Source organism: Glycine max, chromosome 14, assembly GCF_000004515.6.
Source record: "Glycine max cultivar Williams 82 chromosome 14, Glycine_max_v4.0, whole genome shotgun sequence".
NCBI lineage: Eukaryota > Viridiplantae > Streptophyta > Magnoliopsida > Fabales > Fabaceae > Glycine > Glycine max.
The window spans coordinates 47,243,351-47,254,992 of NC_038250.2; the positions used below are offsets into that span (position 1 = coordinate 47,243,351).

General features: G+C 28.6%; 1 long non-coding RNA gene and 1 other non-coding gene across 2 annotated transcripts; both read left to right on the forward strand.

Moving 5' to 3' along the window:
• Positions 1-10,159: 10,159 nt before the first annotated feature.
• Positions 10,160-10,262, forward strand: MIR390B (microRNA MIR390b). Its single transcript, NR_048611.1, has one exon. It is a non-coding gene; the product is annotated as a microRNA MIR390b (primary transcript).
• Positions 10,166-11,374, forward strand: LOC121173414 (uncharacterized). Its single transcript, XR_005888247.1, has 3 exons — positions 10,166-10,330; positions 10,558-10,604; positions 10,958-11,374. It is a non-coding gene; the product is annotated as an uncharacterized lncRNA (long non-coding RNA).
• Positions 11,375-11,642: the final 268 nt, after the last annotated feature.

Here is an 11,642-nt window from a genome sequence, read left to right on the forward strand (position 1 = left end):
AATAATATATGAAGTTAATGATAAACGTATATTAAAACACAATGTCACATAAAGGAAACCAAACAATATTAAATGTAATAATAATGGAAAATGTCGTATTTATATAATGAATATGGATGAAAACATTTTCAAAAAATAATAAAGATAGGATGAAAATATTCCCTCTGGTTCTTTTTATAAGAAACAAATGAGTCTATTGCTTTGGTCTTAATAATATGAAACATGAACTCACTTTAAGATGTATTACTTGCTAAATTTCAATTATACCCTTAACTTATTGCAAAAATATATTAATTCATTCTCCATGTGAATTGGTTCATTTATTGATCTATTAACATTACAAGCACACTCATTGGTGGAAAAAACAACATCCATTTAATTATGTGTAGTGTCATTCGATATTACCACTACTTACTATAGGTATTTTTGGAATTAAACTTTGTGATGTTATTAATCAAATGAACTAACTTACCTACTTTTATTGATCTTGATTAATTAGTTATTTGTTTTTTATATATAGGATGGTAAGGAGTAAGATTTTATATAGGATTCAAAATTAAGGTTTTAAAAAATAAAAATAAGATGAAAATAAGACTAACAAATATGGGTGTAAGATAAGGGTTTAAAGGGTAAATTTGGTAGAAAAAATATATGAAGGGGGATGGGGTGTACTTTGTAAAATAAGGGGCTTACATAGTATGTTCCAGAGTTGTTTCATGTTTTATGTGTTGTCCCAGGGAAATCTTAGCCCAACAGCTTAAGCAGTAATAATGAGAGAGGATTTAAGGGAGGATTTTTTTCGTATTTAGATTTCGTATTAAAACACCATCATAGATTTGTTTCGTATTTAGAAAAACATGAAAAAGAGAGGATTGTAGGGAGAATTTTTACCTCTTTATAAAAAATAGCTCAGTTTTTATAGTTTGGTTCAATTCAATTCGGTTTTCAAATGGTGCAATTCAATTTTTTTAATATAAAAATAGTTAAATTCATTTTTTTATAAATACAATTTTTATATTTTGGTTTAGTTCAGTTCATAACAGTTTGGCTCAATTAGGTACAATTTAATTTTTTTTAAGACCCTACTGGGGTGACTACATAACCAACGATAGCAAACACGCCGACATATGAATCTAGGACTTGATTTTAGTTCTTACTTTGTTCATAAACAAAATTAAATTAAAAAAAATTACTTACATAAGTTGTTGGTATAAGATATATTGGACAGCTCATTAAAATAAGCTCAAAACTTCTTATGGACCATCATAAGATCTTTTCATAAGCTCTCCCAAACACTAAAGATTTATAATAGAAGATAAATTTAAATAAGTTATTCATAAGTTCTTTTAAACTTTTGAAAAACTTATTTAATTAAAAAAATTCAGATTATTTAAAAATACTTTAACACAGACCAAAAATTAAAAGTTTATTAAGCTCAACATGCTCTTTTTTAATATTAATATTATTCTGAAAGTATAATAAGGTAGAACTTAACCACCTAATTAATTCAATGTCCCACCATATTAAGGGTGTTTGATTCACTCCCAAGGACATTGATCACTTGACCATCAATCATTCTCAATCAGACAATTATCACCATCAATTATGCATGTAGACAATATGAACATATCACACAATGAATTATTATGAGAAATATGACAAGTTCATGATGATAGAATTGCCTAACACTCTCCACAACCTACAAATACCTAATGAAAATCCTAACCAAGTACACATCACTAACACACTAATACTATTACTTTGTCAAATTTGACCATGGATGTTTAAGTCTTTACAGGTACACTTCCCTTGCTTCAACACTTGACAGAAAACTACACCAAGTTCAACGAAAGAAGCTAAGCTAGGTAGAATCCATCATGATAGCACTTGTACAAGTCCACACAACACAAATATTAATATGTAGGTCTATCATAATAATAATGCTAGTATAGCACTAAATTTGTATCGTAATATTTTTGAAATTATACATTATTAATTCTTCTATTTAAAGATTTTAACTTGAGTTTAATTAGATTATGTAAAAAAAATTGAGTTAGACTCGTTAATTTTATTTTTATTTTTGAACAGCTAGACTCATGAACTTATTTAGACGTAACTTTTTTTTTTTACCTATTTAATAGATTTTATAATAAAGTAAATTGAGTTAAATATTTTTTCTTGTCATGGTGAAAAAAAAGTAAACTTTTTTTACTGTATAAAAATAAACTTTTAAACAAGCTTTTAAATTTTAAAGCAAGTCCTATGTCAAATAAATAAACTAGATTGAAGTCATATTAGAAAAGAAGATAGGCTCCTTTGTTATAAAACCTAGCTCTTTTCCGCCTTTAAACTCCATTTATTTTCGTACAAAACTTCAGAGTTATGTTAGATATTGAAAACAAAAGTATATTTTACAAGATAATTATGTGTAAGTATACATTTGTTTTTTTTCTTCTTCTTATTCTCTAATTATCACTAGTACCAAACAGTTACAAACAATTATAATCGTACAACCGGAGTGGAAATGGAATCAAAAGATGTCTCCCAACATATATTCTTATAATCATATCCCCCCACTTGAAGGAAAGGCATTTTCAGCCAACTAAACCACTATATATATATATATATATATATATATATATATATATATATATATATATATATATATATATATATCGCATCAAATTTGAGTCATTCAACCAATGATTTTGGTTCAATTTGTTTCTATTATCCTACGACTTTTGTCTGTTATTCATCTTATGATAACTCTTAAATCCCAATTGAAATACTAGCAAGAACAAGCCAATCACATTGAGGTTCATAGTCCATAACATAGCTCATAGAAAAGAAGTCGTTCAAAATATAATGGTGCAAGACATGGTATGAAATTGAGATTATCAGGTCCATCCTTATCACAAAACAATTATCAAGCGCACCTACCCACAGGTTCCTCAATAATAGACTGCATGCCATGCAAGGACACACATATATGCCCTTTAAACTACTTTCAAGAGCAAATTTAATTTCAATATGTTAAAACATGGTTTTGTTAAAGCCAAAATGACATGGTCCTCATAGGACAAGAAGAAGAAGACGACGAAAGAAAGATTTGGTACATATAATTCAAGTGTCACTCACTCTGATTCCGAAAAAGGTGATCTATCTAGAGTTCAGAAAAAGAGAAAAGTAAAATGGCAATGAATTGGAGCACTTGAATTGCCAAAGAAGGGGGGTAACACAAGGAAGTGCAAAATGCCTAATTTATTTTTCCAAACATGGTTTTTGACGTAAGCCAAAGGCAAGTATTGTGATTTTCCAAGCCCTTTGGATCACGTAAATCTCGTACTCGTACGTGCGTGGTTACTTCACACCATCACATGTAGCCCACACATTTTTGGTTCAATAGCTAAATGACAAGACGATATGGACAAGAGTTCACTTGATTATTTAAATTTATTGTTCAAGTTGGTTCCGAATCGATGGAATGAAGCATGATTCGATCCTGTGACCTGTGACCAGCAATTGACAAATGTTATATTATATAAATATATAATAATAATAATAATTTATAACATTATATTATCGAGTTATGTAATTCAATTTTTAAAATTATAACTGTATATCAATGCTTAGAATTATACTTGAGAAAGCCTTGCAACAACAAATCGCTCTTAAATGGGAGAAGATTCAATTTTTTTAATGTTTTTTTAACCTACTAAGGTTGATATTTAGCGGTGAAAATTTAATTTTGTACAAGATCTTAGGTTAAAATTTTGGTGCTTCCATTGCGTAATTTTATTTCAGAAGTCATGCTTGCTGTTACGGAAGAGTTTATTGAATATAAGTGCGATGAAAGAACAACCTTTTATGTTGTTTAAATTTTTTTTTTAAAAAAAAACTTATAGTCATAATATTTCAAAGATAATATTTAGTTAAACGTTTTAAACAAATTAAGACTTGTATTTTCACAAATACAATAGAAGGATTCACATTTAAAATTTAACAATTATGTGATTTAATGTTTCTATATTTTTGCAATAATAAATTTTCAACTTTATATAAACTATGAATAAAAAAATTTCCATTATATTTATTTTGACATTTTAATTTAATTATTTTCAGACGTGAACAATATTTTAGTTGTTATTCTGTTTCTCTTTTACGTTAGAAAATAATTTTAATTCAATTTTAGTTGTTATTGATAAATTTTCCTTAAAACATACATCATATATCATATGAAATCTATATTAATTTACTATATGTCATCTTATATATTTCTTATAAATATTTTGTCACATTTTATGCAATTATTAATAATGTAGAAAATTGAAATATATATCAAGAGACAGATGACGAAGTAAATTTTAAAGAAGAGGAGAAAAAATGGAAAATCAATGAAGTGTTATTATCCACCCTATTAAATGCATCTCAGGGGGTTGTTAAATATTAGACTCTAATTAGGTAAATCTCAATCCATTTATTGCTTTTCTTTTCCTTAGTAATATACAACCTATTTTAATTGTATTTTGGATTCATTATATGGATCATGCACCAAATCTTAAATCTTACTTCTGAAGGATTCAGGGATCCGGATCCCATAATTGAGAGTCTCGTTATTCTTATAAGCTGTTATGTATATGTCCAAATTTCAGTTAAGTAAGCCAAAAGACTAACATCACTTGTTCTAATTACGAGTGACAGAAAAACATCTTTATAAAAGGCCGATCTTTTGATTAGGTATGTATCCTTTTAACATTCAATGCATCTCTATATAAATTAAGATAGGCTATATCATCTTTTGGTTAGGTATATATTCATCCAATTATTCGGTGCATTGTTATAATTTTCAGTATTTTTTCGTATGAAAGTACCTTTCATAAATACTCGCCCATTTTATAATTTTCATTAATTTAAGTATGAAAGTACCTTCCATAAATACTCGCACATACGCCTTCAGTTAGAGAATCGTCATTGAAAAAATAAGGAAGAAGGCCCTTATCTTTTGATGAGGTTGTGAGAGCCCCAACACTTTTAGGAATGTTGGGCAAATAATTAATTTTGTTTCAAAAATAAAATGAATGACTTGTTTGTTTCTTATTTTTTAAAATTATTTCTGTTTTTACAAATAAAAAATGTTTAATAAAGAGTTTTTTTTTTTAAAAAAATATTCCTTAATTAATGACAAGTAAATGACATGTGACAATCATATGGATGACACGTGACAAACCTTAGATCTTGAATCCATTCAAATGACATGCGAAGGAACTAATAGTAAACTCAAAGGGCGGAGAGTTGACTAGTTGTTCATCCATTGGAGGAAGATTTGAGAAGTGGTAGCAGCAAACAAATAAGAGTATGATCAAGAAGTAAATGTTGACTATGACACACGTCATTTTAGGACAAGATCGAAAAATAGATTGTCACTTTGTAGCATCTCAACAATGATATTAAGACCCTTCATACGTCGTCTGGATCTGCACTATCGTACTTTGCACTTGGGGCGCCTCACGCGCTCCATATTCCCATCTCAAATTTGTGGGTGTTGTCATCACTCTTGTTAGAACGCTGACCCTCGACAATAACAATGAAGGAGTAGCATGCTTAGTGGTTCTTAGCGACAAATGAGCATCACATATTAATGAGTCTCCTTGTGATGAGTGAGGGGGAGGCCCTTCCTAGTGACATTGTCAAACCTTGTGAGGTCATTAAGTTGTGCCCTTGTATGGTGTGGCGTGTCTCTTCCTTCTTCAAAGAGAATTGTTTGATTCGATATGTTGAAAATAGAGAGGACATTTTTGGGTGTGAAAAAAAAATGAAAACCTATCGGTGTTAGGGGAAGGAAGAACAAAGTAATTTGAAAAAATTAAATGAATGTAAGTGTAATATGAATAAAACTCAGAAGAGAATTTTGTAATTTTCTATGTGAAATTATAATATCTACAAAATTAAAATAAGCAATTAATCTATGTGACTATACATTGTAAATCTCTTAGATAAAAGTAAAATTGATTGAAAGATCAAATTTGTTTAATTTTAAACATAAAAAATTTATTTAACAAGAAAAAAACCTTGAGGAAAAAAAATACACATAATCTAAACTAAAAATAATTAAGTCCTAACTAAGAATTTATAGAAAGCTTATATATGATCCAAATGAATCGTTGATGATGCGCCTAGGCAGTTTTGAAGATAATTGGACCCCCTTTAAATTTGTCCACTGGATAGAGATTTTGCATCACCACAATGAGTTTTTCTAGTTGGCTTGAAGATCCGTTTAGAGTTTGGAAAACTAATTTTGAAGAGAATTTGAATGGGATTAGCTGTGGCATCATCCTATTCCTATCATTGTACATGTGGATGAGCTTAGCCATTCCGTAGTCACTAATGCTCTGACGTCTAATAAGAAAAGAAAAACACTTCAACTTTTCATGTAGACCATACGATTATAACAGAAATTTTCCAATTTTAGAATTGAACTTAAAGTTATAACTTTATACTTTATTATTCATGTAATCTGAAAAAATTATGGGAAAATTGGGTTATAGTAGCAAGTAAAAAAAGAAGAAGAAAATCGTTAATTTTGATAAAATTCTCCATAACCATAAATACTTATACGTGAGAAAAAAATGAAAAGGTAAAATATATTGAATATCTCCAAAAAATTAAAATCAATTTATACATATAATTTTGATTTTGGAAAAATTAAACTAAAAGAGGTTTTATTGAAGTTAAAGTTTCATACTATCAGCAACATTAATGCAAGTGTAAATCCGTATGTTGTTTGTATTGTATTTCATAATATATTTCTTTTCTAGACAACAAGTGTTTTAAACAAGAGACAATGTTCGAATCTTATAAAATCAGGGTAGGTGATAAACTCATGATTTCATGTTTAAGACTTAAACTTAAGATTACCAATTAAGCTGAAATAGTTTCGTATCATAAGTTAATCCACGCATTTGATATAATTCCATAAATTATTCTTTATGATGACAATAATATTTAATCTTGGAGAAAAATCTCTGGTCTCATAATCAATTATTCTGTATAAAACATATAATATAATATGGTTTGGAATGCTTGAAATGAGATATAACAATAAAGAAAAGATTGCTGGCCTTCTTTGGCTTTTCAAAAGTCAATAATGCTTGAAGAAGAATATCATGGCAGAAACTTATCTACTAGATTTAGTTATATATATTCTCCTAATGACAAAGCAACTGCCTCCATAATAACAGTCTTTCACGTTTGGTCACCATATAGAAAAGAAGAGAGAATGAACCCAAAATATACATCACTTATCCAAGCACTATGTAGTTTGAGGTGATTGAGAGAAGAAGAATCTTGTAAATCAGACATGTTTCATAATGGTGCCATTCAATTCGATTCCTTATGCAAGTTATGATTGCAGAGCAGTACTGCAGGATGAAAAAATAGAAACGATATTGGTGACTGTTAATGGGAGATTATTAACTTATGATGATTACTTTTGAACCAGTGCAGGTCCCAAAAGTAAAGCTACAGGAAATGTTGGGCTAGTGAGGGTATTCCCTTGACCATTGATGTAACTACAACCGGCCCACCTCTCTATTTATTATTATATGACTAGTCTTTATATATTTTATCATTATATGTTACTTTTTATACTGTTTTATGTATTACAGAGAGGTCTAGTGCTTGCACATGACCCTTTACATGTGATGAGTCTTCTGTGTACCCATTGAACCAATCTAATCTTAGATTGTACACCCTTAAAGCTGCTGACGTATATCAATCATACTATATATACCACTCTGGTATGAACCTTTCTAGTATATATATAGTGATAAGTGATGGTTCTGGAAATTAAAAAGAACTCTAAAGTGGTGTGAATTGTATATATAAATTGGCTGGAGTATACTAACCAGGCTGGCAAGAGAGGCATCCATATGATAATTATCATAAATGGTTTGATTGTCGTATGCAAGTGTTGATGGAGAGGGTTGAAATAACAAGTAATGTTTTAGAGATGATCACAAAAGGAAAAAGAAAAGAAAAATAGCTTTATTTGCATTTAATTATATGTTTATTGTTTTAGGACATAAAGTGGAAGAAAAAAAAAGGACATAGAAAAGAAAATAAACTTGAAAAAGACATGATTTTTAAGTTGTTAGTTGATAAAAAAAAATGATATGAAAAGAAAGATAAATATTTCCTTTCCCTCTTGTTTAGTCGTGCAAAATTTGAAAAGAAGAAAATGTGCATAAAATAACAAGTATCCTAAGTAAAGAATGTTATTGGATATAAATAAGAATATCTTTTTTATTGTAAAATGTGATATAAATAAAAATATATTTGTTTTTTTAAAAAAGAAGCTTATTTCCCTTTTTTTTGTAACGATTATGAACGTTATTGGCATCAAATAATATGTTTCTCAGCGATAACAAACATGTTGACACATAAAAATACTTTTTTCCCATTGATAATTGGTGTGTTGAAATAGAAAAATAATCTTTCACAACAATTGTAAATGTTGTTGATATTAAGTAGTACTTTTTTCTAGTAACAACAGATCTTTTCCTCTGTGATAACATGTTCGTTGGCATAGAAAAAAACTTTTCACAGTGATTATGAATATTATTGACATTAAACAGTATTTTTTTTAACGACAACAAATATGTCAACTTATAAAATACCTTCGCAGTTACATTGATAACGACATATTTTGTCACTAAATATTGCCAACAACTCTATTTATTGTTGAATAAAAGCCTCTATGAATATGATTTTTTCTCGTAGTGATGCACTCCTCTATTATCAAAAGTGTTTTTATGATTTTCATTTTAGTTTAATTTAATTAAAAAATACATAAAATCTGGCGAGCCTATACTTTATTTCAGCAATGATCCTTGTCGCATTTTGTTAATGATCCAATATTGGACCAGTTTTTTTAGTAATATGAATAAGATAAATATGCTTTCGAGACTAGTAAGTGTTAATTTGCTTCTAACAAGAAAATATAAATTTTAAAAAAGAAGAAGACAAGTTCTTATTGCACAATTCGAAATTTGATATAAATTAAATATAAAAAAATTGAATTAGAAAATTATAGAAACAAAATATTCCTGAATAGCCTTAAAAAGAATTGTGAATGTAACATAGCCTTATGTACTATCAAATTGTGTATTGTTGTTTAGAAGTAATTAACTTTCAGTGTAGGGAATCCTAGCCTAGGTTAGTATTACAATATGTAGTAGACGATGAATATTGTTTTCACCTATTTTTTGGGAACTTAAGCTAGGTTGTGTGGCATCTGAGATTCTTAGGTAACTTCCCGGCAAAGTTACCTCTGCCGAGAAATTTAAGGTTTTGTGCCTATCTGTCTGGGGTTTAAACCTTCAAGTCCACTCCACTCCACTCCCTAATCTGCGTCACCGTATTCCAAGTTTTCGTTTTCACAACAAAATTTCGTAGTCGAAAACCTACCACTATAATAATCATTTTCAATCATCACAAATGCTTCTTTTTCGAAAGGAAATTTAAAAATATTTTTTCCCTGCATTAACTATAAGACCACAGTCAAGTTTTAGAACAATTAAAATAATAATCCTCGATTAAAAGTTATATTAATAGTTAATTTGTGATAATATTCATGTATACATTATATATTTAGCTATTATATATAAAGTTAAAATTAATTTGAAAGGAACCATTTGATTTGAGAAGAGGATGGTTTTCGTTTTTATTTTTCATTACAACAATATGGCTTTATTCTGTCTTTTTTTTAAAAAAAATGTATAAAAAACACTGAAAATAAAAACAAAAAATAATTATTTTTAATATTTCTTATACAATTCTTTTAAAAATAAAGAAATATGATTAAAATAAAATATTGTTATATAGGATTCTTTACATTCAGCTCAATCATTTTAAAAAATATTTTCTCAAATTAAATCCCAACTTTTTATCTCAGTTCTCACTCCATACCTTAATTTTATTATCCTATAAATAGGCTCATAACCCCTTCCCTCTCCTTCCCCACCAAAGTCTAGCTTCTATTCTCTTCCTCACTGTAATTTCCTTCTTCAGTCTTCATGGCATCGCCTTTATGCATGTTTGTTCTTCTTCTGCAAGACACGGTTCATGGATCATATATACGCGGGGTTGCAGAGAGTATGGGAGAATCTGTAAAGCTCAGGAGGGATAGCACCGTGATACTGATGATTATATGTTCATAGTTGTATACGTACTTGGCGCTATCTATCTTGAGCTTCATGGCTTCTTCATACTGTATATATATAACACCACACCTGCATGTCTCTCCCTTCCATGGCCTTTCCCTTTTTCGCAGGTTACAATTCATTATTATTCTCTATGATGCAAAAATCAAGATCTTGATGATGATGATGATAAGGAATCTTACTCAATTAAACTTCATCTTCTAGCTAAACATGTTTAAAGTCATAATGTTATGGCTAGCTACTACTTGCCAGTTAATTAATTTTATGGATTTTCTTGCCTTTTAGCTCTGACTATATATGTATATTTTTTCATGGTACTGGTACACTTTCATCAAAGGTGATGACAAATATTGGTCGGGAGCTGGGAGCTGTGAACACAAATAGGTATTTTCTTTCTAACACAGACTCAATTTATATCTAAAGATTAATTAGGATTTGAACCCTAAATTACTTAATTAAAAAATATAAGTCGTTTTCACTTGTTCCAACCATTGTAAGTTAGTTCAGGCTATATAGGCATGCTACTTAGCAATTGTTTTGTTATGATTTGTGTCAAATTAAGCAAATTGTTATGCTATGATTTGTGTCAAATTAAGCAAAGTGCAGCAAGGAAATGGTTTGTAATTCTTAGATTTTCTTTGATTTCTTCCTGTTGTTTGAACTATCAAATTAAGTTTTGTGTTTCTTCTTAGTTCTTACTCATTATTTAGTTTTGTGCTTGTTCTCTTTCCTCGTAGTTTGATCTCTAGAAGGGTTGGTTTTGCTGATCCATTTCTCACCGGCAAAGCTAACAGGCACGGTCACGGAAAAAAATATGCTGGATAAATTTTGATAACATATCCGAGCTGGATTCTTGTTCATGGTACGGTATCTAAGAATTAGGGGTTACAGTGTTCTGGATTATTATGTAACTGTTCAATGATTTTCATCTGGGAATTTTTTCTTCAATTTTTTCACTGGAAAATAAAATCATTCTGCAGTAATTACCAGTTGATACAGACAATTTGCAGAGAAGGTTCTCATCTCCCTCTTCCTTTAATTAAACATTTTTCATATTTCACACACTAAGCTCATAAATTATCTTTTTTATTTATTTTTTATTTATATACTTAATTTTATTAAATTTTTATTCTTCTTTTCTTTCTATTTCTAAATTAAATTTCAATATTTTTTTAAAAGAAATTATTAATAATTAAAATAATGTAATATTATAATTTAAATTATTCATTGTAAATATAAAATATAACTTATATATATTTAAAATAATATATTTATTATGAATTTTAATTATTTAAAAATAAATATTGATCTTATATATACAAATCTAAAATACTAGTATATGTTTGCATTTAATAGTATATTCTTATTTATTTTACAGAAAAGTATATTACTAATACCCAAATTTCAAATTTTCAAATATTT